The 25,331-nt window shown below is 33.1% G+C and overlaps 3 pseudogenes; 1 reads left to right on the top strand and 2 right to left on the bottom strand.

Annotated features, from left to right (window-relative positions):
- Nucleotides 1-15,709: 15,709 nt before the first annotated feature.
- Nucleotides 15,710-15,824, top strand: LOC146400480 (U2 spliceosomal RNA; annotated as a pseudogene).
- A 185-nt stretch (nt 15,825-16,009) lies between these two features.
- LOC146400481 (olfactory receptor 5J3-like) lies at nt 16,010-16,927 on the bottom strand (annotated as a pseudogene).
- A 6,171-nt stretch (nt 16,928-23,098) lies between these two features.
- LOC110261952 (olfactory receptor 5J3-like) lies at nt 23,099-24,123 on the bottom strand (annotated as a pseudogene).
- Between the last annotated feature and the right edge of the window lie 1,208 nt (nt 24,124-25,331).

Below are 25,331 nucleotides of genomic sequence, written 5' to 3' on the forward strand. Positions count from 1 at the left end.
TTTGTGCCCCTTTTGGAAGGGTTTAGGAGGTGGTTTTATAGTTTGGAGAGTAGAAAGTAGGGCTGTAGATAAGGGTCAGAGTAGAGGAAAGCTTGCATTGCCTTTCAAAGCTGGTGTTTATTGGTCCACAAGACTGGTTATGGTGGTCATCCTTTTTCCTGGAATGAAGGATGCTTCATCAAGTAGCTCTTCCATTTGTTGGGGGTTTTAGTTCTTCAGAAAGATTCAAAGATATTGTTATGTTATATTCCTTAAGGAGGAGCCAGAACAGTGCCCCATGGTTGCACCATTGTCTCTTGACTGTTCCTCCCTTGTCTCTGCATCCCTTCCCTTCTTTGATTAGAAACTGCCCTTTGAAACTCAGGAAACATCATGAAGGTTGAGACATATTCCCTAAAAACAAGAAATGGAGGACACAGAAATGCTTGTGTGACTAGGATCCCCACAGGGCACTAGCTCAGTTAGAGGATGAGAAATAGTCTTCTGATAGCCTTTGTTGATAAATGGATGATAAAGAAAACTCCTGCTAATTCTTTGGTAAGTTTTTACTTGGGAGGTAATATGGGGCCACAATCAAATTCAATATTTGATGTCAGAGAGTCTTGAATTATTATCTTGAATTATATCTTCATGTCCGTCCCTCGATAAATATATGTCCTTGGGTACATATATTTAACTCTCATGTCTCAATTTTCCTATATTACAATCATATTTAACTTTTTAAAAAAGTATTAAATGAGATAACTTATATAAAATTCTTTGCACAATGCCTAGCATATATGAAGCAGTCAATATTAGGTTTTGATCATCAATTATCATAACAGTGTCATCTTCAAAAAGAAACTTATAACCTCCTAGAGGAAAACATAGGCAGAACACACTTTGACAAAAATTATAGCAATATCTTGTTTGATCCACCTCCTAGAATAATGACAATAAAGACATAAATTAACCAGTAGGATGTAGTCAAACTCAAAATCTTTTGCATAGGAAAGGAAACCATTAAAAAATTGAAATACAACCCACATAATAGGAAAAACCTTAGCCAATGATGTAATAGACAAGGGCCTTATCTCCAAAATATACAAACAACTCATGCAACTCAATAGCAACAAAAAACAAACAACCCAATTTAAAAATGGGCAGAGGACCTAAATAGACATTTCTCCAAAGAGGACATCTAGATGGCCAACAGGTATATGAAAAAATGCACGATACCATTTATTATTAGAGAAATACAAATAAAAACTACAATTAGGTACCATCTCACACCAGTCAGAATGGCCATCATAAAGATGTTAACAAATAACAAATGCTGGAGAGGGTGTGGAGAAAAAGATGCCCTCCTCCACTGTTAGTGGGAATGTAAATTGGTACAGCCACTATGGAAAACAATATGGAGTTACCTTAGAAAACTAAATTTAGAACTACTAAAATATCTAGAAATTCCATTCCTGTGCTTATATCTGGACAAGACTTTCATTGAAAAATATATATGTACCTGTATGTTCATAGCAGCACTATTCACTATAGCCAACACATTTTTTTTTTATTTTTAAAGACACTTTTGTATTTTTTCATTTTGCATACGTTACCCTTAAAAACATGTAAATTTAAACCATAGCATTAATGTGTTTCATAGTTTACAAATCCAGAAGAAATAGCATAAAAAGAATCTCTGGATTTCTTCAGAATCTGTCAACCACATAAGGATGAAGTCAGGCATGTGTGTGTTGTTCTTTCCAACCATACAGTTCAAATGCTCTAAACTGTTGAGAAATCAAAGTTGATGCTTAGCAGGGATGACTTCAAAAAGTTTGTGTTTAAATGAAAGACAGGACATGTTTTTATTTGTTTAGATTTTCTAGAATGTGATTAAAGGTGTACAGGGTAAAAAGAGAATCTTAATTTTATTGCCAAATATAGAAATAGGTATACATTGGCATTTTGATATAATATAAGCTAATATATTAGATATTTAAAATATGCATGACACTGTTCTCAATGCTTCCCTTTATTAAAGCAATAAGTTTCACCATAGGTAATACTATTAGCCACGTATTTTAGAGGAGAAAAAGGGCACAGAGTATTTAGGTAATTTATCCAGAATTGGTACAATTATATGTTGGGTCTGTAATTTTTCCAAGATAGATTGACTTCAGACAGAAGGCTTATGACACTATGTTCCTATTTATAATTAACTTCAGCAAACCTGAGGAAAAAAAATACTAGATATATAATAAACAATGACAGAATAATAGTTTTAATCCACCATGTGCTCTCTTTTCACTTCTATTATTATTTAATATGAATGATAAATCAATTTCAAACAGTGGATATTAGGGTGCATTAAATTGATAGATCACATATTCATATTAGTTTCCAAATTAGATTTCCTAATTTAACTATTCAAAATCAAAGTTCTTACAAAATTATATTTCTAAAATATGCATATTGCTTGTAGTCCTGGATTACCTCAACTTTGTATTTCTAGTTCCACTTGCCCTGGTATTACTTTGGGTACTGTCAAAGTAATATCTTTATGTATATCCTTCCTATAAGTTCCCAGTTTAATCTGATCCTAAGGAAAACCTTCTAATTTTGAAAATAATACTTACCAGGAGTCAAATTTGGAGCAAAACCACTGTCTTCCTGTGTTATCTTTTTAGCCATATGTCAAACTCAAATTTTGGTCAGAAGACATGAATACTATTTAAGTAGAAAATTTCAGTAATATATTTGTTTTCTATGAGATAAGTTCTTTTTAAGTTTAGTGTATTCATTTTTTTCCCCCAGAGGGAAATAAATCAATCTAGAAATTGTGGTCAGCTCCTGATCAAAGGTCTAATTTTCCAGAAAGCTCTGTCTAAAACAAATAAGTATGTAAGCAGAGAAGTGGATGTCTTGCCACTCATCCTGTTAATTCCAGCGTACATTATATACCATGGATTGATGATAATGCAACACTCGTTCATCCCTGTGGACCAATTTACAAGGAAATTTACTCAACATATTTCCAAGGACAAAAGTTCAAGGACTCTATGCAGCTCTGCTAGGTTTTGAGATGTCACTTATTATTTCCCTTGCTAACCACACACAACGAAGAGCCTAATGGTTTGGTCTTCCTTTGTGATTTCTGAATTGATGCCTGGGGTGGTAAAGAAACTCTTTCTAGGAAAATACTTAATTACTCTAGGACTGAAACCACCAGGGATAGAATGATACATTTTTCTCAATGAAAGTTTTATATTTAAATGTGTGATACTATATAGGAGTAAATAGGTTCATTAGAAACAAAATACAAAGAACAATGTGCAAACAATTCAAAACTGTTTAATAATTTTGATGTTTCTCGCAATTATTTTTGTTCATAAAATCTTTATTTGTATCCTGCTATATTTGCATAATTATTATATGAAGTACTGTATATTCAGCATTCATCCTCAGTTTACCTAAAATTTCATAATATACTATAAATGATGTTTCATTAGCCTTTCATTAACCCATAATTTGTAGATTTTTCATTAATTCATGACAGTTAAATCAATGGTTGTATAGATTTAAAAGGGAGTCTTACAGAAAAGTCCACTCACACTCCACAATTTCAGGAAGTAACATGTTGTAGATAAAAGAGCACCTTTTGTATGTACTATATCTTTGATGAAGGGCAGTTCTATCCATTAGAAGTTGCTGAAACAGAATTATTTGGAGATTAGAAAACGAGTACAAATATTTTGACAGTAGATAACCTTGAGAGTTAAATCAAATGAGAGACATTGTAGTTTTCAATGTAAATGCTGCCTCCAAAACCATGTTCTTATACCATTTATTGTGTCATGGAGGAAACCAAAGTCTGACCAGAGTTGTTAAATATCTTTTCATTTAATGATAACATACTTTTATACACTAGCTCATTACAGTTTTAACTATGCATATATATATATATATATATATATATATATATATGTTTTCTTTTTTGTTTTATTCTAGTTACTTTCTTTTTTCCTTCTTTAACTTATGAAAGACTTTTTTCTTTTTTACATAAATACTACTTTTTCCCTTCAAATCCATTAATTGTTATCTAAATTTTATCATTCTTCCCTGACTTTACTGGGATTATGGAGAATGACAAACAATTTTACCTGTATTCTTCTTGTTTTTTGACTGAGGACCCACCCACTGTAATGAAGGAAAAATTAATAGGAGAAAAATAAGCAGAAATATTATAGCATTTATATCCCCTGTATACATGGGTGATACCAGAAAAACTGAGTGACTCCTTCAAATGGCCCAAGGCACTGACTTAAATAGCATATCAGGCTAAAGACAAAGTATGATGGGGGAAGGTGGGGTGGGAGGCAGAAAAAACATAGTAAACAATGGTATGCCAATGCAGGTTCAAGTCCAAACCTTCTTCACTGATAAGATTCTAGATATTTAGTTATCTTCCTCTTCTTGGTACAAGAAAGATACATCCTTACAAATGAAGGTTTCCATTTTAAATGTAAATTCCTCTTACAAAAGGGTAACTTCTACTCAGTTTTCAGAATATCTCCTGTGTCTGCTGTTTCTTAAAAATAACCAGCTCAAGGCAATCCTTATGCAAAAGAAGCATACTTTGGCATAGTGATGCTTTTCCCCTTCAGGTTGAATTCATTGTTTTTTCTCTATCACCTAGTAATATCTGTTTGTTATATTTACATTTTGTTAAACATTTGATAATATAGGAATTTAATATATGCATTATTTATCTGAGTGTTGCTTTAAATTTGACATATATAGTGATATTATTCTTATTGTGGCATATTCCATAGATACTCTAAAGTTAAAATTTTAAATTTCCTATTGTTTAAGAATAATTCAAGATTTTTTTTAAAAATTAGGTTCAATCTAAAATAAGTATATATAGTCTTTTTAGGGCCAAACCAGCAGCATATGGAAGTTCCCAGGCTAGGGGTCAAGTAAGAGCTGTAGCCACCAGCCTATGCCATCACTGAGTGAGTCCAAGGATCAAACCTATATCTCATGAATGCTAGTCGGGTTTGTTACCAATGAGCCATGACAGGAACTCCCTAATTTTATTCTTCAAGTATCAATTTTATATTGTACTGCATTGTAGCCAGAAAATGAATATGACTCCTTTAAGTTAAAGTTGGCAAATTTATTGAAATTTATGGGTTAATCAATTTATCAATTAACTTATGGGTTAGTAAATTGAAATTCATGGATTTAAATGTATGGATTAATCAACTAGTATAATTGACTCACAGATGCTGGGAAAGAAAGAGTCAAATGTTGATATGCATGTTTGGCCTTATCAGTTATAGTATTATAGATTATAAATTCATCGTTGCAAAATAGGAAAAAATGCAAAAAAAAATTAGTAATATAACATGTTAGCAGGTAAAAATCATGAGTTCCCATCTTGGCTCAGTGGTTAATGAATCTGACTAGAAACAATGAGGTTGTGGGTTTGATCCCTGGCGTTGCTCGATGGGTTAATGGTCTGGCATTGCTGTGAGCTGTGGTGTAGGTCACAGATGCAGCTTGGATCCCACATTGCTGTGGCTCTGGCATAGGCCAGTGGCTACAGCTTTGATTAGACCCCTAGCCCTGGAACCTCCATATGCCATGGGAGCAGCCCTAGAAATGGTAAAAAGACAAAAAAAAAAAGATAAAAAGAAAGTGTGAAACAGCTTAGAGGAAGAGGTTCTGGGATGGGGCATGAGGAAGCCATCAGAAATTTATGGTCCAGGTAAGCTTAAATAAAAAGCTGGAATGTGAGCAAAGTTTTGAAAAAGGAAAGAGTTAGTCATGCAGAGGAGTGGTTCAGAGAGGGGAACATTAGTGCAGAGACCCTGTGCAGTGGATGGGCTAAGCAATCTGAGGGGCAGAGAGTACTAGGTAGTAAGAGTGTTATTTTATGTTGAGGGCGGGGTGGCAGAAGAAACAATAATAAAATATCTGTGTGTCTATGGTGATGAGTGTTTTGGAGAAAAACAAAGAGCAGGGGATGCATGGAGACAAGTGGATCTCTTCTCTTAAAAACAAATTTTGGGGTTCCTACTCTGATGCAATTCATTAAGAAACCTAGGCCAGCATGCAGTGGCTCTGGTCACTGCAGAAGTGCATGTTGGATTCCTGGCACAGTGCAATGTGTTACAGTATCCAGCTTTGCTGTATCTGTGGCTCCTATTTGAACTTCCTTATGCCATGGGTCTGGCCATAAAATTTTTAAAAAGTTTTTCTCAAGGAAATTTCTTCAGAATTTTCAGTGATATGGTCACACTGAAAGAAGCAAAGTAGAAAATATGAAAATAACATATCTGGAAGAGTGATAATCAGGCAAATGGAATAGTTAAAAACTGTACTATAAAATTAGTTACTCTATCCTAATGTTTTTCTTCACTTAATTTTGGTAAAAATTGTGTGAAAAATATAACATACTGGAGATTGTTTTTGACCTAATTTGATAATCTTTGTCTTTTTAGAAGAATTTGTTATACTGAGTGAATATAAAATTAGTTATTTTTTTCTCTAATATATTCATGTTTTGTAATACCAATGTTTCTATATTTTATCTAAAATGTATTTTTCTTTCTTATTTTTTTTAGATATTTTAGATTCTCAGTCCATTTCCCTTTCCTGTATTTTGAAATGCAAATATCCTATGTAAAAATCTTAACTTACTTTACAGTACTTTTTCCAATTCAGATAATATATGTAATTAATTTCTGAACTGACCCCCAATCTTTGTATGGGGCCACGAGAGTGAGTCTGACTCTACCTGCTATCAAGTCATTTTCATTTTACTTTATTAAGTAATTTGGTTCTTTAGGAATTTTTACAATCCTTCTTGAAGTAAAAAAATTAAGGAGTCCTACTGTGTTGTAGCTGGTTAAGTATGCAGCATTGTCACTGCAGTGACTTTGGTTGCTGCTGGGGTGTGAGTCTGATCCCTGGACCCCTGGCCTGGGAACTTCTGCCTAGTTTTATTTTTTTCTTTATTTTGATAGAAAAGATTTCTCAAAGTTGTGAAATAGAAGACAAGCTTGAGGAACACAAATGTTAAAATGTATATTTCAAGGGCACTATAGTTTAAATAGATTGAAAAAACAGTGTTTTTATTTTGAAGCCTGAAGAATCAAACATTTTAAACTGTCTTTTTTTTTTTCAACATAATGAAACAAAGAAAATATCTGGGTCATTTTACACACTATGATCACTTTGGGGACATTGTTTCAAACATTGCTGTGTTGATCATCTGGCCTGGTCAAGTGCAAGAGGCTGGAGAGAAGGAAAGAATGGAGAAAATGCAAATACATAAATGGTTCATTCTGGACAGATGTGTATTACAGGTTCTAGAGGGTAAGTATAGAAAGAACATCTAGAAGAGAGAATGATGGAAGTTACACCAGGGATAAATATGAAGAGAATATTGAAAAATAGACATGGAAATTTAACCATAACTTCATACAAATAAACTCTATTTCTACTTATGATGAGTAAGAAAAGTATACATGTTTTTGCTCTTAGAGAGAGATGAGCAAGGAAACATTAAAGCATAAAAATGAGTTAGATACATAATTTTATCAATAATAAAAATTATAAAATCTTGGAATTATCTACAGAAGAATGCATATTCAACACAAGCTGAAAATAAGTATAATACATATAATTAGACCTAGGGTAAATATAAGTTCTATGGTCATGATGTTACAGACAATTACAAAAAAAGTTGAGCAATGCAGTTATAATGCATGAATGAAAATCCTTGGAATAAAAAGAAAGGGAAATATAATCAGTTTAATAGATCTTCATGATGATGATGAAAAATCTTGAGAGTAACCAATATCAATTAGACTCTGCTTAGAAGGAAAAAAAAAGATGCATGTAGACTTAACAATGGAAATGATTGATAAGATAGTAGCCTCAATACATCCCTAAAATAATGCATAGTTATGTTTCAAGTTGCCACTTAATAATGGTTCATAACTTAGTATAGTACACTATAAAATGAAGTTTGCAGGAGTCAGACACTTATATATCAGAGAAGAAAATTAAATTTTTTTTTTTTTTGTCTTTTTTGTTGTTGTTGTTGTTGTTGTTGCTATTTCTTGGGCCGCTCCCGCGGCATATGGAGGTTCCCAGGCTAGCGGTTGAATCGGAGCTGTAGCCACCGGCCTACACCAGAGCCACAGCAACGCGGGATCCGAGCCGCGTCTGCAACCTACACCACAGCTCACGGCAACGCCGGATCGTTAACCCACTGAGCAAGGGCAGGGACCGAACCCGCAACCTCATGGTTCCTAGTCGGATTCGTTAACCACTGCGCCACGACGGGAACTCCCGAAAATTAAAAATTTAAAACCAAATATGTACATGTGCACACACAGATCCTTTCACATGAATCATCTTTAGCTACTTACTCCCAAGACTGAAAGCTGATTGTTTTTATAGGAGGTTTGTGATGTAGGATATATGAGAAGGCTTATCCAGTTGACTCCAAGGATTTAAAATGATATGGATAACGTATAAGTCTATGTATACTTATTTCCCCATATCTTAACCGTAAAGAAAAATCATGTGAAAAAAATCTGTTAATTACTATGCCATTTTTGTAAGAATTCTGGAAATAGAGGTTTCAACTAAACTAATGTGTTTTTGAATGTCAATATGCACACAACTTTCCAAATACCAAAGAAACATATCAACATGACTAAGGTAGAATCCTTGACCTTGATGCATGCATCATTATGCTTCCATGAGTGAATATTCAGGATTCCTTTGTTCCTAGTATATTTCTAAAACAGTCCCATAACAAAGGATTGTCTTCTGCAATCTAGAATGAAGCAGTCTTTTTATACCAGCATCTCTTTTTAAACTCATAAAATTAAATCATAATGGAATTGGTCAGTTAGCATATTTTATCTCTTGAGATTTGTATTTTAATTGTACCCCAAGGTTTATTTTTAATTTGCCTGGGATACATCTCCAATGGAAATGTTTGGAAATAAATATTTCTTACTTTTGTGTATTTCAGTGTAAATATCCATAGATATACTAAAATCTGAAATTAATATTGTTTTAAAAATTTATATTTATTTTGATATTTTATATGTGATATACCAATATACATACACATATAACACCTTTTCTAAAATATTATGAAATATAAATAAGATACATGGTATTAGAGGATATCAGATAAACACTGCCCCTTCCTGGCTGTCAAGATATACTCTCCTAGCAAAGAGAAGTGAGATTTCCTATCTGATTTAATTGTGTTAATATGCATTGAAATTATGTTACCACCTATGTCAATAAATCACATATGTATTTATTTTTAATGCAAGTATTCAGTGATTTTTATTTGACTGTGTTTAATGTTACATGTACAAAGTAATGGCTGAGGATAAGTATATTATCTAGGAAATTTAAAAATCCTAACTATAAAGCTCATGCTCTCTTTCATGCTCAGCTGATCTGAAAACTTTAATTACATTATTATTTGATTTGTTTTTTGTTTATTTTTTATGCAACTTCCTAGGCCACACCCCTATAGGGATTTCAGGTTGATCAGTTTGAGACTGATCCACAAAAGTAAAATTTTCAAAATGCCTCATATCCATGGACTATTTCCAAATACTAGCTTAGACTTGTTGTACAATCTAATTAAGTCTAATTAAGTTACTTTTCTACCATTATCATTATATTCTCTTATTTTACTCATCTTTAGAAAGGATTTTATTTACAATGATGAAACAAGACAGAATCATCATTGGGGGAGAAAAATATATTTCACAATAGAGATTTAAAAGAGGAATCATATCTATTAGAGAAAGGCCATATCACTTAAATGGTGATCAACATATTCACATATTAGTTTAAAAAATGTTATTACATTTTCCCCCTATACTATGTCTTGAAAAAATTAAAACTTTGAAAGAATTGGGTTGTATACCTGTAATCTCAAATTCCCATCAATTATCTTATTCTTTTTTTGGGGGGGAGCACATGAGGCATGTGGAATTTCCCAGGCCAGGGATTCAACCCATGCCACAGAAGTAACAAGGGGGGATCCTTAACTGCAAGGCCACCAGGGATTGCCAGTCTTACTTATTCTTTCAACATGCTTTTATTAAGCAGCTTTAAAATGATAGATAATGTGCTTTGTGGGGGACTGCAGAGATGAGAATAAAAGTGTCTCTAGTTACACATTACTTACAGTTGATTGCCTCTTTCAAGAGTCAAAATTTGTCTCAGTTTTCCCAATACTCTGATATTTGTTGTATTGTGGCTACCAATACATAACTACTGATAGAGGGGCTATGGCTCACCATGCTGTAGGTTCAATGAACATGTAATAAATCCTTGCTCAATTCAATACATATGGCTTATAAACATATTTTGAGTTGTAGTTGTTAATCATTTATACTTAACTTTTCATTTAGATATTTTCAGAATTATAGTTTCCATAGGCACTGTAGCCAGTTTCATAGATGCTAACATCCTACATGATTCTAGTATAATTATTGACATAAATTAATTTACATTGCTACAATAATATTAATTAAATTGCAGATTTTACTCATTTTCACTAGTTATTCCCATAAAGTCCTTTTCTTCTTTCCCCAATATACAATCTAGAATACCATGCTTCATTTAGGGTCCCATCTCCTCATTCTTCTGCAATTTGTGACTGTCCCATTTTCTTTCAATTTCTTTCATGACTGTGATACTAAGATTTCCGGTCAAATATTTTGCAGAATGTCTCTCAATTTAAGTTGGCCTGGTGTTTTCTCATGATTAACTTGGAGTTATTCATTATGGTAAAAAGTATCAGCACTGTGATATGTATGCCCTTTTTATATAAAAAGAGAATACATGATGTTGATAAGTGAAACTACTGGTGATATTAAACTTGGTAATTTAGTTAATATAGGGTATGCCAGACATTTTTGTTGCAGGATTATGATTCTTTACATTGTCATACACATACACACATATTTATATATATAACATACATACATATTTATATATATAATATACACCTATATTTATATATAACATATATACACTTATATACATAGCACACATACATATGTATATATATATAACATACATATATAAAATTATATATATTATATATATAACATACACATATATAAATTATATATATTTATATATATAACATACATATATAAAAATTACATATATGGAAGAAAATTTAGACTACAAAAACATTTTATTTATACTTTTTGGCATCTATCAATAATTTCTATGGTGATGTTTTCACAGTAAATTGCCATTTCCTTTATACTTTCAACATATTTTAATTGAAATTATTCTTTCTGATTTATTTATACCAATATACAATCAATGATCATTATTTTGTTTTTGGGGTTAGTATCCAATACAAACATCACTTAGTTTCTTATTCAAATCCATCTAGCTTTGCCAGAGGAAGCATGGTTGAATTAGCTCCTGCATGCTTTGCTTTTTGGACAAGCTTTTGTCTGTTTTTCTTCATTCTATTTTCACTTCCTGCATCCTGGTAGTACAATATGCTCCAGGTGTATCTTTTATTTTCCCAGATTCAGCTCTAGAAGCAACCACTCCTCCAAGGATCTCTGCTATCTTTGATGAGAGGATGGTATTCAGAAACCAGGATGTGGACAATACATTCAATTTTCACAGGTGTAGTTATGTTTTTCTGTTAAGAATATATAAATACTTAATATTTTTATACTTTAATTTTTCTAGCTTTTGTTATTTTAACTTCTCAACTGAAGACTATGAGATATTTGAAAATATTTAGATTTAAGAAATGTAATTCTGAATTTGTGTTCAGAAATTTACTAGCTTTGTGGCCATGTGAATATTTCTTAATCTCTTTGATTCTAAGTGTCTTTGTCTGCAAAGTGACAATTGTAATACTTGAATCATGTGTTTGTGAAGATGAAGTTAAATAATTCATATAAAATATCTTGCATGACATTGAGATTATACTAGTCATTCAATCAATATTTGTCACATGTCCTTAATGTAAATAGCTTGATAATAATCTATTATATTTGGACACCCATATTTATTCAACTATTTCCTCCTCTGTTTGACTTTCACACTACTCGTAATTTTCTTTTTTTTTTTTGAATTAATGCGTAATACACATTAATTTGTTTCCTTTAGTAAATAACCAGCATAATATTTTCTGGCCAAAACTTGCAACATTTTAATACTTATTATTGTGAGGCATTCTAGAAAAGTTTGGCAAATTTTAATTTTCATGAGCATATTCCCTGACCATCGGGTTCATTATAACTTACCTATAATGGTCATTTACATCTTATTAAGCACCATATTTTAAAAGCCTAGTACATCAAAAGTTATCTTATTCTGTATTTATTACATTATTATGCAAGAGAATTACTTCTCATATTTTGTGTACTGTTTATATGATGATCATTTTAAACAGTTTTGAATATCTGATTCTAATAAGTGGATGCTTTTTATTTGTTTTGCTGTACTAAATGGAAAAACTCTTATTTTGAAAATTATTTCAAACACCTACTTACTCTTTAGTATCAAAAATATTAGTACATGTAATTAAACAAACTTTTGAAATAATCAACTAATTTATTAACAAATTCATTTATTTATTTTAAATGAGTTTTATTTTTTCCATTAGAGCTGGTTTAAAGTGTACTGTCAATTTTCTACAGTACAGCAAAGAGACCCAGTCATACATACATATATACATTCTTTTTTTCACATTATTCTCCATCATTCTCCATCATATGTGACTAAATATAGTTCCTAGTGCTATACAACAGGATCTCATTGCTTATCCATTCCAAAAGCAATAGTTGCTTCTATTAATGCCAGACTTCCAGTCCATCCCAGTCCATCCCAATCCATCCCCCTCCCTCTTAGCAACCACAAGTCTGTTTTCCAAGTCCATGAGTTTATTTTCTGTGGAAAGCTTCATTTGTGCCATATATTAGATTCCAGATATAAGTGATATCATATGGTATTTCTTTCTCTTTCTGACTTACTTCACTTAGTATCAGAGTCTCTAATTCCATCCATGTTATTAACCAATTTATTAAACAGGTCTTGTTAGATCTGAGAAGATAATTTTTGTGACTTTATATTTTAGTCTAAAGTTATTGGGAAAATCCATACTATCAATTTATAACTTGAGTAATAAATATTTAAATATATCTCAATGTCTCATAGTTTTGATGGTATTCCTAAACCATACTTCTATCTGTAATTTCATAGTATTTCAGATTGCTCATTTCCTTCAATTCCACCCCTTGCATTTTATATCAGATGCTTCTGTTCTTTATTTTGGTCCAATGACAATGTTCTCAAGTCCATTTTTTAGTGGAAAAACTGAGATACACTATGTTCTAGAAATGTTTCTCATGAAATAATTGATAATTTGAGAAAAAACATAATCATTCATTGTATCTTAATTTTCATATTACTGATTTTGATTTTTCCCCTATTACTGAGATTCTATTATGCAGTACATTCATTATATATTTATGTATATTAGGGTATAATAACCAAGCTTTTAAATAAATGTAATTACATTGATGAAAGCATTAGGTTTTGTTACAGATCTTTAGAGAAGTATATTCATATAATATCAAAATAAAAATTTTACAAGTGTTTTACCATAGAAATCCATTATTAGAAATCTATCAAAATGAAAACAATTAAAAAACTAACAGGTAATATATACAGACTTTGTTATTATGCTATAAACTACTTTGTAAACATTAAAACCCAAAGTATATAACCCAGGATGTGGATACTTTCTTGGGCCTAATGTAGATTTAAATTTTATTTTGTGATTATGAGATATAACTAAGAAAGCTACTTACCATGTCCTAAGGATTCCCTTACTAAAAGATAGTTTTACTTTTGAAAATTGATTATAATAATACCATTGATTATTGTTTTTTGACAATCCATGGCTATTATTTTGATATTAAATCAAAATATTTGACATTGAAATTATACTGGAAGAAAATATGGACAGTATAGGAACAAAGAAATAAAATTTACTTTATCATATTTTGTTACATATTTACATGAACATAATTGTCAAGAAATAAGGGGACTAAAGTCCATAGACATATCTTAACAGATAAGATTTATTGTTATGAGGTGATTATTATTCCATTTGATAGATAATAAATATCTTTTACATAAACTCAAAACTTTTGTTCACTACATATTGCAAAAGTGTCACCAGAAAAGATAATATTTCCTTTTTTATCAACTATGGTGATGACAATGGTAGTGGACTGAATTGCTGATAAAAGTCTAAGTAGAACAATAAGCAATGCCATGATGAACATAAGCAATATGAGGTTCTAAGAGCCATTTTGTTTAAAAAAATAAGTATTTTCAAATGGTTATACTGTTTTATAGACATCTCCTAAAGGTGGATTTTTAGAGAATCCCAATATACTCTGATATAATAGAATATCTGCATTGTTATTTTTGTATCTTTATCTCCAGAAATTGAGTTGCTGTAAAAAAGAGTCCTTGATGATTCTGGAAATATTGTTTAAAGTTAACTATTCAAATGTTAACAGTTCTAGTCTGATACAGAATATAAAATACATACAGAAAATTCTATTTATTTATGTAAAATTGTAGAATTCCTGTGTACAAGTATATAAACATGTGTATGTTTGAATTCTACCTCTTAATCTTGTGGGGTTTTTTTGGATCTTGGTGAAGTTTTTAACTGCTCTGATCCTTTGCTTCCTCAGCTATAAAATGTGTTAACTCTTCCAGAGCTGTAAAGAAGGAAGATTGAGTTCACCCTCTGTAACTGATTCTCTTTGAGTTTGTGTGCGTGTGTGTGTGTGTTTCTGTATGTTTGTGTATCACCTACTCATTCTAGGTTCCATCAAAACTAAAAATCATATTTGTAACTAACCAATCTGTAGAAGATGCTGCCAATTTATTACATAAGAAGTTACTAGAGGGAGTTCCCATTGTGATGCAGTGGAAATGAACCTGACTAGTATCCATGAGGATGTGAGTTTGATTCCTAGCCTTGCTCAGTGGGTAGGGGATTCAGCATTGCTCTGACTGTGGCATGGGCTTGCAGCTGTAGTTCCAATCCACCCCTAGCTTTGGAACTTCCATTTGCCATGTATTTGGCCCTAAAAAGCAAAAAAATATAAAATGTTATTAGAGGGTCAACATAGTATTTTGGGAATTGAAGGAATCCAAATTATACAGTGGTACAAAGTTCTTGTTTACAGGAGACACATGGGATGCAAGCAAAGCAAAGGGAGGGTTTCTCAGAGCTTCCTTTATCTGACTGAAGGCATAATCTATGAGAGTGAGGCTGCTATAAATCTTTACTCTTTGGGGCTGTTTTTTTCCGCCAGGAAGAAAACATAAAGGTCCACCTGCACTATCAGAAACAAATGATATCACAGAATTTCTTATCTCCCACTTTTTCCCTTAGAAGCTCATTTATTTTTCCCATGGAAGCAATGCCTCCCTCACCTTTTCTTTAATTAAGTTAGTTATATAAACTTTATCTATAATTCTTGAGCAAGCCACTTTTTTTGGTGCCCTCTTATATACATATAAATACACTTTTTCTATCCTCTTGTTAATCAAACTTTTGTCAGTTTAATTTACATACCCTTAATCAGAAAATATAATCGCTTCTCGGCCTTTTGGCTAAGATCAAGTGTAGAAAATATAAGGGTGTAGAAAAAAAGTTTTTTCTCTCTTACAGTATATCTTGCATATGAATATAAATATATGCACACAAAAGATACAATATGATATATATGACATATGGGCACATGTTTCCAAAAGCCAATAAGAAATATATCTTTGCACATATACTACTTTAAAATACTATCCTTCTTTTCTTCCAACAACTCCCACAGGCATTTAATCATGTACCTGCCTTGTAGCAACAATCAATATTACTTAAATATTTGTGCTTGAAAATTCATGGACACTGAGTAAATAGTTTTCTCATCATGATTCTTTTCATTGCTTCTCTGGCCTCTGTGTTTCTCACACTGTATGTCAGAAGATTTAACATTGGCAGCAAAAGGGTATAGAACACAGACAGGATTTTGGCTGTATTCTGCGGGTAGCTTAAGCTTGTCCCCAGGTAACTAAATATTACTCATCCATAAAAGAGAGTCACAACTGTGAGGCAGGAGGCACATGTGGAGAAGGCTTTGTATCTGCCCTCAGAGACTATATCTTCAGGACAGTGAGAAGGATTCCCTGGTAGGAACTAACCACTATCAGAAAGGTAGCCACTGAGGTGGTTCCAGATAGGACAGTGAATAAAGCCTCATTGCACTGGGTGTTAGAACAGGAGAGTTGAAAGAGCAAAGGGATATCACAGAAATAACAGTTAATGACATTGGGGCCACAGAAAGACAGACCAAGCAAGCCAGTCAGGTGGGTGAGTGAGTGGGTACAACCTAGTAGGTAGGAAGCTGTCACCAGGTAGATGAAGGATGTGGTGGTCATGAGACCTTTGTAGTGAGGTGGGCAGCAAATGGCAACATAGAGATCATAGGCCATCACAGCCAGGAGGAAGTGTTCTGTGGTCAGGAACAAGCTAACAAAGGAATCCTGAAGGAAGCAACCTCTGTAAGAGATGACTTTCTGTCTTGTTAGCTACTTTAGCAACATTTTAGGAATAAAGACTGAGGAGTAGCAGAAATCCAAGAAATCCAAGTAGCTAAGGAAAAAGTATTTGAGAGAATGGAGCTGGGCACTGACCAGGATGACTAACATTGCCCACCACAGCAATGAAATAGATCAGTAGAAACAGCAAAAATAGGATTACATTCAGTTCAGGGTCATTGTTCAGCCACAGGAGGATGAATTCAGTTATACCAGACATTTCTGTCAGCCATCTATGTGGCTCCTCTCTGATGGATCTACAGAGAATGAGAGGAAAAGGAACATAAACAAAGATCAGAGTTCTTGTTTTGGTTCAGCAAGTTAAGACCCTATTATCCTAGAGGATGAGAGTTTGATCCATGGTCTCACTCAGTGGGTTAAGGATCCAGCATTGTGATGACCTCCAGCATAGGGTTGCAGATGTAGCTTGGATCTGTCATTGCTGTGGCTGTGGTGTAGGCTGGCAGCTGTAGCTCAAATTTGACCCCTAGCCTGGGAACTTCCATATACAGCAGGTGCAGCCCTAAAAAAATAGAAAAGAAAGGAAAAGAAGCAAAGGTAAGGCATGAACATGCGAATTCCATCTGCTAGCATTTTTAAGAAAATTTCAGAGTTTTGGTTAAAAAAAATCCACAGTTTATTCAATCCTTTCAAATATGAAAATTAGCCTGATATAAAACTTCATTGGAATCAATGTCTTACCAAGTTATATAAACTAGCATTATGCACCACATACGAACTGCTGGAAAATTAAATACCCATTAAGAGCCTTAATATGAAGGTTTGTTTAACAGAAATTTCAGCAGAGGGATCCTAGATAATGGTGTATGTCAGATTCCAGAACACAAGGCAAGAACCTCATGTTTTAAGGAAGAGAATTCCTTAACAGAGAACAAAAACCTCAATATTTAATAGGTAAATCCTTGAGACATCTAGAAAAATTATTTTCAATCACATCTTTTTCAACTTAGACAAAAAACACACATGACATATTAAACAATTAAAACAACAAATGGGAGTTCCCGTCGTGGCGCAGTGGTTAACGAATCCGACTAGGAACCATGAGGTTGCGGGTTCGGTCCCTGCCCTTGCTCAGTGGGTTAACGATCCGGCGTTGCCGTGAGCTGTGGTGTAGGTTGCAGACGCGGCTCGGATCCCGCGTTGCTGTGGCTCTGGTGTAGGCCGGTGGCTACAGCTCCGATTCAACCGCTAGCCTGGGAACCTCCATATGCCGCTGGAGCGGCCCAAGAAATAGCAGCAACAACAACAAAAAGACAAAAAAAAAAAAAAAAAAAAAAACAACAACAACAAATGAGCAGTATTTGTGCATGTATGAGGTCATCTAATAAAATTAATATTATCCATAAAATTGGAAAATGAGAATTAGAAGTGTATGGAATATAGAATAAAACAAGTGTAAACATATATATATGTGCATGTATAAGAGATCATCTAATAAAATTAATATTATCCATAAAATTATAAAATGAGAATTAGAAGTGTCTGGAATATAGAATAAAACAAGTGTAAACATTTTCTGTGCTAATATTACTTGTTAAAACTCACTTGTTGCAGGAAGTGGTTCTTTTTTACTCCAACAGATATTTACCATTTCATCCTCTGATTTCCTGCACCATTTATTATCCAATGGTTTAAATTAGTCCATATCAGATTTTTTCCAATTATGATTAAGTAAAAAACTTTAAAATACATTTTAACCCCAGCAATCAAAAAGTCTTAAATCTAATTTCAAGGACAATGCATATGGTTTCAGCACATTAGATCGCATATGGATCTGGATATTTATACAGGAAAAATTACATCATTAAATTAATTTTATTTTTGGTTTTATCACATAATCCAAAATACATAAAATACAAGGTTCTAATATTTAGTACTTTTGGAAACACTTGGTTAAATAATTTTTAAGGGAATCTATCTTTACTTCAAGACTTATAGGAATGTATACCACTATGCTTTGAGAGTTTTAATAAGAAATAAGTATAGAACATTTTTATATTAATTTGACTGTTGAACATATTTTCTGTGAACATTAATGAATATGGTATTCTGCAATACATGCTTTGGGAATAACATTTCCCTGATATTGAGTAAAGAGTGACTAGACTTGAATTTCTACCATTTATTGTCAGTGTGATATAAAGTAAGTTATTTGATAAAAATTCAAGTGCTACAAATTATACTACAATATAGCTTTGATTATGTCCATTTTACTGAAACACAAGTAATAAAAAATAATAGCAATAGTTTTTTCTACTTAAACTGTGACTTCATATTTAAATATTAGTTGTATCTATAAACTTTTCTCAAAATAGTTCTGAGGATAAAGAAGAAAACATGACAACTGGGTGGTTCATCAGAGATACTCTCTTAATGTTTGCTGTCTATTTAAATTTAAAACAGATATGGAAAATAGAGATTAGACTATTTGTTGACACACTGGACAAATGGTTTTGACTAACATAAATTTTTGGATATTTGCTCTTTTTGCTTTAGTTCTGTTTAATTAAATTTGCCTTGAATTTGTTTTTAAACAAATCAATTTATTACTTTGATGATAAATTTATTTCACTGATTTCATATTTCTTCTTTAATTTTGACTTAGTAGGTAGCAATTTTCATCTAGACTGCCTTTCATGCCATTTTTCTTTTGCTATAAATTCAGTTATGTACAGCAAATTAATCTTTGAGTGTAAAAATTAGTTCTGTTAATAGGATCAAATAAATAGCTTCTCTTTTTCTCTGATTTAACAAAATTCAACAGTTTGTACTAATCAATCTTAGATCTTAAAAACTTCTTTAAATAGATTACCTGTTGCAATTTATATAATTATATGAAGTTTTAAACACAGTAAATATAGAATAAACTCAGTAATGATTTCAACAGGACCAGTTGATTTGGTAATGATCTGATTCTATTTCATGAATGTCAATAATTAGAATGGATTTGAGGCAGATGATTTTTCTTCATATTTCATTCAAAGCATGTACTGAGAGTTGATGTTTTTGAAAACTGGAGAAGTTACTTAAAATTCCTTTTTTAGAACATGTAAATGAACTACCTACATGGTGTTGAGAGGAAGCCTGGTCCTTTCTCTTAATTTCCTGAAATCTATTTAGATTTGGCTCAGGGCCTTTGGAGGATGCAATACTGCAGGGATCCTGTGAACACCATATTTCATCAAAATAGATAGAAATACCTAGGGGAAGTAAGATCCCCTGGCATTTATCTTTCCAAATTATGGCACTTCCTCTATTTGTCCTTTTTTCAGTCTTAGGGAAAATTGTCACATATGTCCTTGTTTAACTTACATGAGGTTGTACAAGGAGAAAATGAATTAAAATGAATTAAAAATAAATTCCAGAACAGATATTGACTCACAGACTTCAAAAATACATATGGTTTCCAAAGGAGAAAGGCTGGGGGGGTAGGAGGATGCTGGGGGTTTAGGATGGAAATGCTATACCATTGTACAAATATAAATGTAATAAATTTATTGAGTAATAAAAATAAAAATAAAAATAAAGTTGAGGACTCCCTGACTGACAACATAAAAAATAATTAAATTAAAAAATTAATAAATTAATTCCACTCATGTTTATAAGTATGATTTATATAATTATATATCTATGTTTTAAAGAGTGCTAACTTCGATTTGTTGATGATCATGTGCTTCTATAAATACATTATTATTGATATATTAGTCATAAAAAGTGTGAAAAATATATACATTCCAGTGATGTCAAATCAATTACTAAATGAAATTCAGGGGTGTGTGTTTTCATATAACAGATTATCTTTTAATTTGGGGATAAATTACCCAATTAAGACACCAAAATAAATATCAGGTTCAAAAATTTCTGTTATTCTATTGGATGAACATAAGAATAATTTTTAGGACGTTCCTATTGTGGCTCAGCAGTAATGAGCCTGACTAATATCCATGAGAATTGGGTTTGATCCCCAGCCTCACTCAGGGTGTTAAGGATCTGGTATTGCTATGAGTTTGGTGTAGTTCACAGACTCAGCTCAGGTTCTGCATTGTTGTGGCTGCAGCAGCTGCAGCTCTGATTTGACCCCTAGCCTGGGAACTTCCATACCAGTATATTGTGCAGGCCCATATAAAATTAGATTTGCTTATTATAATTATTATTTTTCTATTTATTTTAACTTGAAAATTAAACCATTCATGAGTTACCACTCTGGTTTGTGGGTTAAGAACCCAACTGCAGTGGCTCAGGTTCCTGCAGAGGCATAGGTTCAATCCCCATCCAGTGCAGCAGGTTAAAGGATTTTGTGTTGCTGCAGCTACAGCTTGGATTCAATCCCTGGCCAGGGAATTTACATATTCTGAGGGTGTGGGGTGTGGCCATTGAAAAAAAAATTTAAAAACCTTCCATACAATAGCATTTACATGAATGGCTCATACATAAATGCAGCCTTATAAGACCCAATTTCAAATAATAAATGAAATGATTTTGGAAAAATTGGAAGGGCTATATAATATTGCATCTGTTTTGGGGGCTGGTGGTGTAGGAGTTATTATTATTATTATTATTATTTCATTCTGAAAAGTAAACTTTGATATGTTTCTTTAATAAAAGTCTAATATATTGAGCATTTCAGTTTATTAACTTCACAGATAATAGAACCATTCACTTATATGACTTTGGCTGTCATGAGGAAAAAAAATTTAATTTGTCCTGTCATGTAAAATCATGAATTATTTTTTTTCCATTTTTTAAGGGCCAGATTCCTAGAGTATGGAGGTTCCCAGGATAGGGGTCTAATCAGAGCTACAGTACCAGCCTATGCCACAGCCACTGCCATGCCAGATCCAAGCTGTGTCTGTGACTTACACCACAGCTCATGGCAATGCTGGATCCTTACCCCACTGAGCTGGGCTAGTGATCAAACCCACAACCTCATGGTTCCTAGTTGTTTTTGTTTCCACTGTGCCATGACAGGAACTCCACCATGAATTAATTTTACTGAATATCCAGTTGGTTTTTTTTGGTAGTCCTTAGCCTAGCTGCTGCTAGTTTTTTCAGTATTTAAAACAAACTCAAAAATATTAAAAATAAATTTATTTGCAGTGAAAGTGTTCTTGATTTTTTAATTTTTTTTTATGGCCACACCTGCAGCATATGGAAGCTCCCAAGCTAGAGAGAGGCTAGAGAGTCAAATCAGAGCTGCAGCTACAGGCTTATACCATAGCAACAGCAATGTTGGATCAAAACAACATCAGCAAGCTACACTGATTCTTACAGCAATACCAGATTTGTAAGCCTTGGGCAAGATCAAGGCTCAAACCTCCGTCTTCATGGAGACTATGTTAGGTTTTTAACCAGCTGGCTAAAATGGGAACTTCTGTAGGTATTCTTGAGAATACTGCTTTTGTTTTCCAGATACAAGGGTTTATAACAATTTAGGGAAATTTGATCCCTACCAAACAGTCAGTATTTTTATCATTATGCACCTGTTCATATAATTTGAATCAAAGAAGGAATGATCATCTTTACATGTTCTCCCTCTGTGGATTACATAGCACAGGTTTTTGCCTACCTAGATTACTTTCAGGTAATTTTTGTCTAACATTTATAAAAAATGTTGGAAGATCCTTAAAGGAAAGTGGGCGCAGAGTCTGATGATTAATGATTCCCTAATGAACATGGAGGTATCTTTTCTTCAGGCTACGTTTTCTCTGATATTAGTGGTCCTTCCATGTGAAGTGTTAATAAAACCATGGTATTGTATCTTGTTCAATTTCATTTGTAGTCATGGAAACCAAGGCCAGGAAAGAAGGCCCTGTGATTGGAAAGGTAATGAAAACCAAGTTCTCTTTCTATTTTTGAGTGTTTACATTTATTTTGTAGAATATCTGACTATAAATAATCCAGGCCAATTCAAAGAGCATATATATGTGAGTTTTATTGGATAGTTCAAGTACAAACATTTTTTTCTTTAAAAATATTTTGATTTTTTGTGCTTAATATGGAAAGTGAAGTAAGAGGTATCTATTTATGAATACGCTTTCATCTCTATTTGCGTATATGCCTGTGTGTCTATATCTCTATATGTATATAGTCATTTTAGCCTTAGCCCACATATAGGAATAAAGATGTTAACAGTCATCTAGAGATAACTAACCTAGATTTTAGTTAGGTTTATTAGAATAGTTCACACAATAACCAGCCATCTGTCCTATGAAATGTTATTTTTCCAGGGCTTTTCTTCCCTTGTGAACAGAGCAGTTCAGTTAAATAAATTCTAGGAGTCCTTTGGACTCCTAGTTTTAATAAATTCTTATAAATGTCATTATCCAAAGTACTTGTTTGTCTAATATTTTATGGCACACATGGTATGCAATTAACAAGGGATGTATTTCATTTCTTTAGCCCTTTTCACTTCATCATTCACTTCCCTGTTCCATAGGCTATATAAATCGATGGGTTTAACATAGGAATCATCAGGGTATAAAACACAGATATCACTTTTTCTTGATCTAAGGCAAATTGGGAACTTGGTTGAATGTAACTGAAGTTTATAGAGCCATAGAATAAAGTCATAGCCATGAGATGTAAGGCACAGGTGGAGAAGGCTTTGTGTCTACCTGCTGCTGAGTGGACCCTCAGGATGGCAGCAACAATGAAGATGTAGGAGATCATAACAGTCATGAAAGTTATCATGACAATAATGCTAGAGAAGATTAAAAGCAACAATTCATTGTTGGATGTGTCAGAACATGACTGCTTCAGCAGTGGGGGAAGGTCATAGAAGAAGTGCCTGATGATGTTTGTTCCACAGAAAGACAATTTCAGCAAACCAATAATGTGTGTCAATGAGATTATTAAACCTCCCACACAGGAGCCAATGACCAGTACAACACAAACTACTTTTGCCATAGCCACTGTATAAAGCAAAGTGTTCACAATGGCCACATAGCAGTCATAAGCCATTCCTGCCAGCAAGAAAGCCTTCGAGTTAAGGATTGATACAAATAAAAAATATTGCACAATGCATGCCCAAAAAGAGATTGTCCCTGGTTCAACAAAGAAGTTCAGCAGAATTTTGGATGCAAAGACTGATGAATAGCAAATGCCAATGAATAACAGGCAGCTCAGGAAATGATATATGGGTGTTTGGAGTTTGGGTGTTATTTGGATTAGAACAAGTATTCCAAAATTTCCCACCAAGGAAATAGTATAGATGAGTAGGAACAAAAGGAAGAGGACCACTTTAATGTCAGCATGATTCGTCAATCACAAAAGTATAAATTTGGTCACTAAGGTAAAATTAACATCATTTTTCTTGGTGCCTGTTAATGATAAGGAGTTTGGAATAAGTGGAGAATAACTGTGCTGTGTTATCAAGACTACTTGGAAGAGACACATGCACCTGCATGTTCATTGCAGCACTATTCACAATAGCCAGGACATGGAAATATCCCAAATGTCCATCGACAGATGATTGGATTCAGAAGATGTGGTATATATACACTATGGAATACTACTCAGCCATAAAAAAGGATGACATCATGCCATTTGCAGCAACATGGGTGAAACTAGAGAATCTCATACTGAGTGAAATGAGCCAGAAAGACAAAGGCAAATACCATATGATATCACTTATAACTGGAATCTAATATCCAGCACAAATGAACATCTCCTCAGAAAAGAAAATCATGGACTTGGAGAAGAGACTTGTGGCTGCCTGATGGGAGAGGGAGGGAGTGGGAGGGATCGGGAGCTTGGGCTTATCAGACACAACCTAGAATAGATTTACAAGGAGATCCTGCTGAATAGCATTGAGAACTATGTCTAGATACTCATGTTGCAACAGAAGAAAGGGTGGGGGAAAAACTGTAATTGCAATGTATACATGTAAGGATAACCTGACCCCCTTGCTGTACAGTGGGAAAAAAAAAAAAGACTACTTGGAATCACTAACTAGCAGTATGAGTTGAATTATTGGCCTCTATACTGTAGTTATTTTACTTATAAAATTAGAAAAAATAACTTGAAATTTCTAGTTTCTTCAAGCACAGTTTACTTGCTTACTACATAGGAAATTGCTTATTTTGAAGAAAGAAAACATTAGGGTCTTAGCTTCAGGATGCATTCAAAACGCTTCTCTTAATATGAAGAAAAAAACTCTAGTGAATTTAATTTTAAAATATGTAAAGTCCAGTTTATAAAGCATAATATTTCAAGTTGGAAAATTTTAAGCTCTCCTTGACATTCTCATTAAGACTTCTTATTTGGATTTAATAGAACTAATATCAAATGTATCAATTATATAGGAACAAACAGTATTGGAAAATTTCAATGAGTTTTTCCTCTTATGCTGTCATGTTTAGCTCATACTCTACATTCATCTAAACCTGAATATAATGAAAGGCAAGGCACAAATTTTGAAAACTTCTGGAGTCATCCTTAGAAATTTGCCAGAGGGGGGTTCCCATTGTGGCTCAGTGGGTTAAGGACCCAATATTGTCTACATGAGGATACAAGTTCAATCCCTGGCCTTGCTCAGTAGTTTAAGGATCTGGTGTTGCTGCAAGCTGCTGAGTAGGTCTCAGATGCAGCTTGCATCCAGCATT

This window comes from Sus scrofa, chromosome 8 (genome assembly GCF_054392235.1).
Source record: "Sus scrofa isolate SSC_HxYL_T2T_F1_AM1 chromosome 8, Sscrofa_HxYL_maternal_Yorkshire_Landrace_v2.0, whole genome shotgun sequence".
In the NCBI taxonomy this organism is placed as follows: Eukaryota; Metazoa; Chordata; class Mammalia; order Artiodactyla; family Suidae; genus Sus; species Sus scrofa.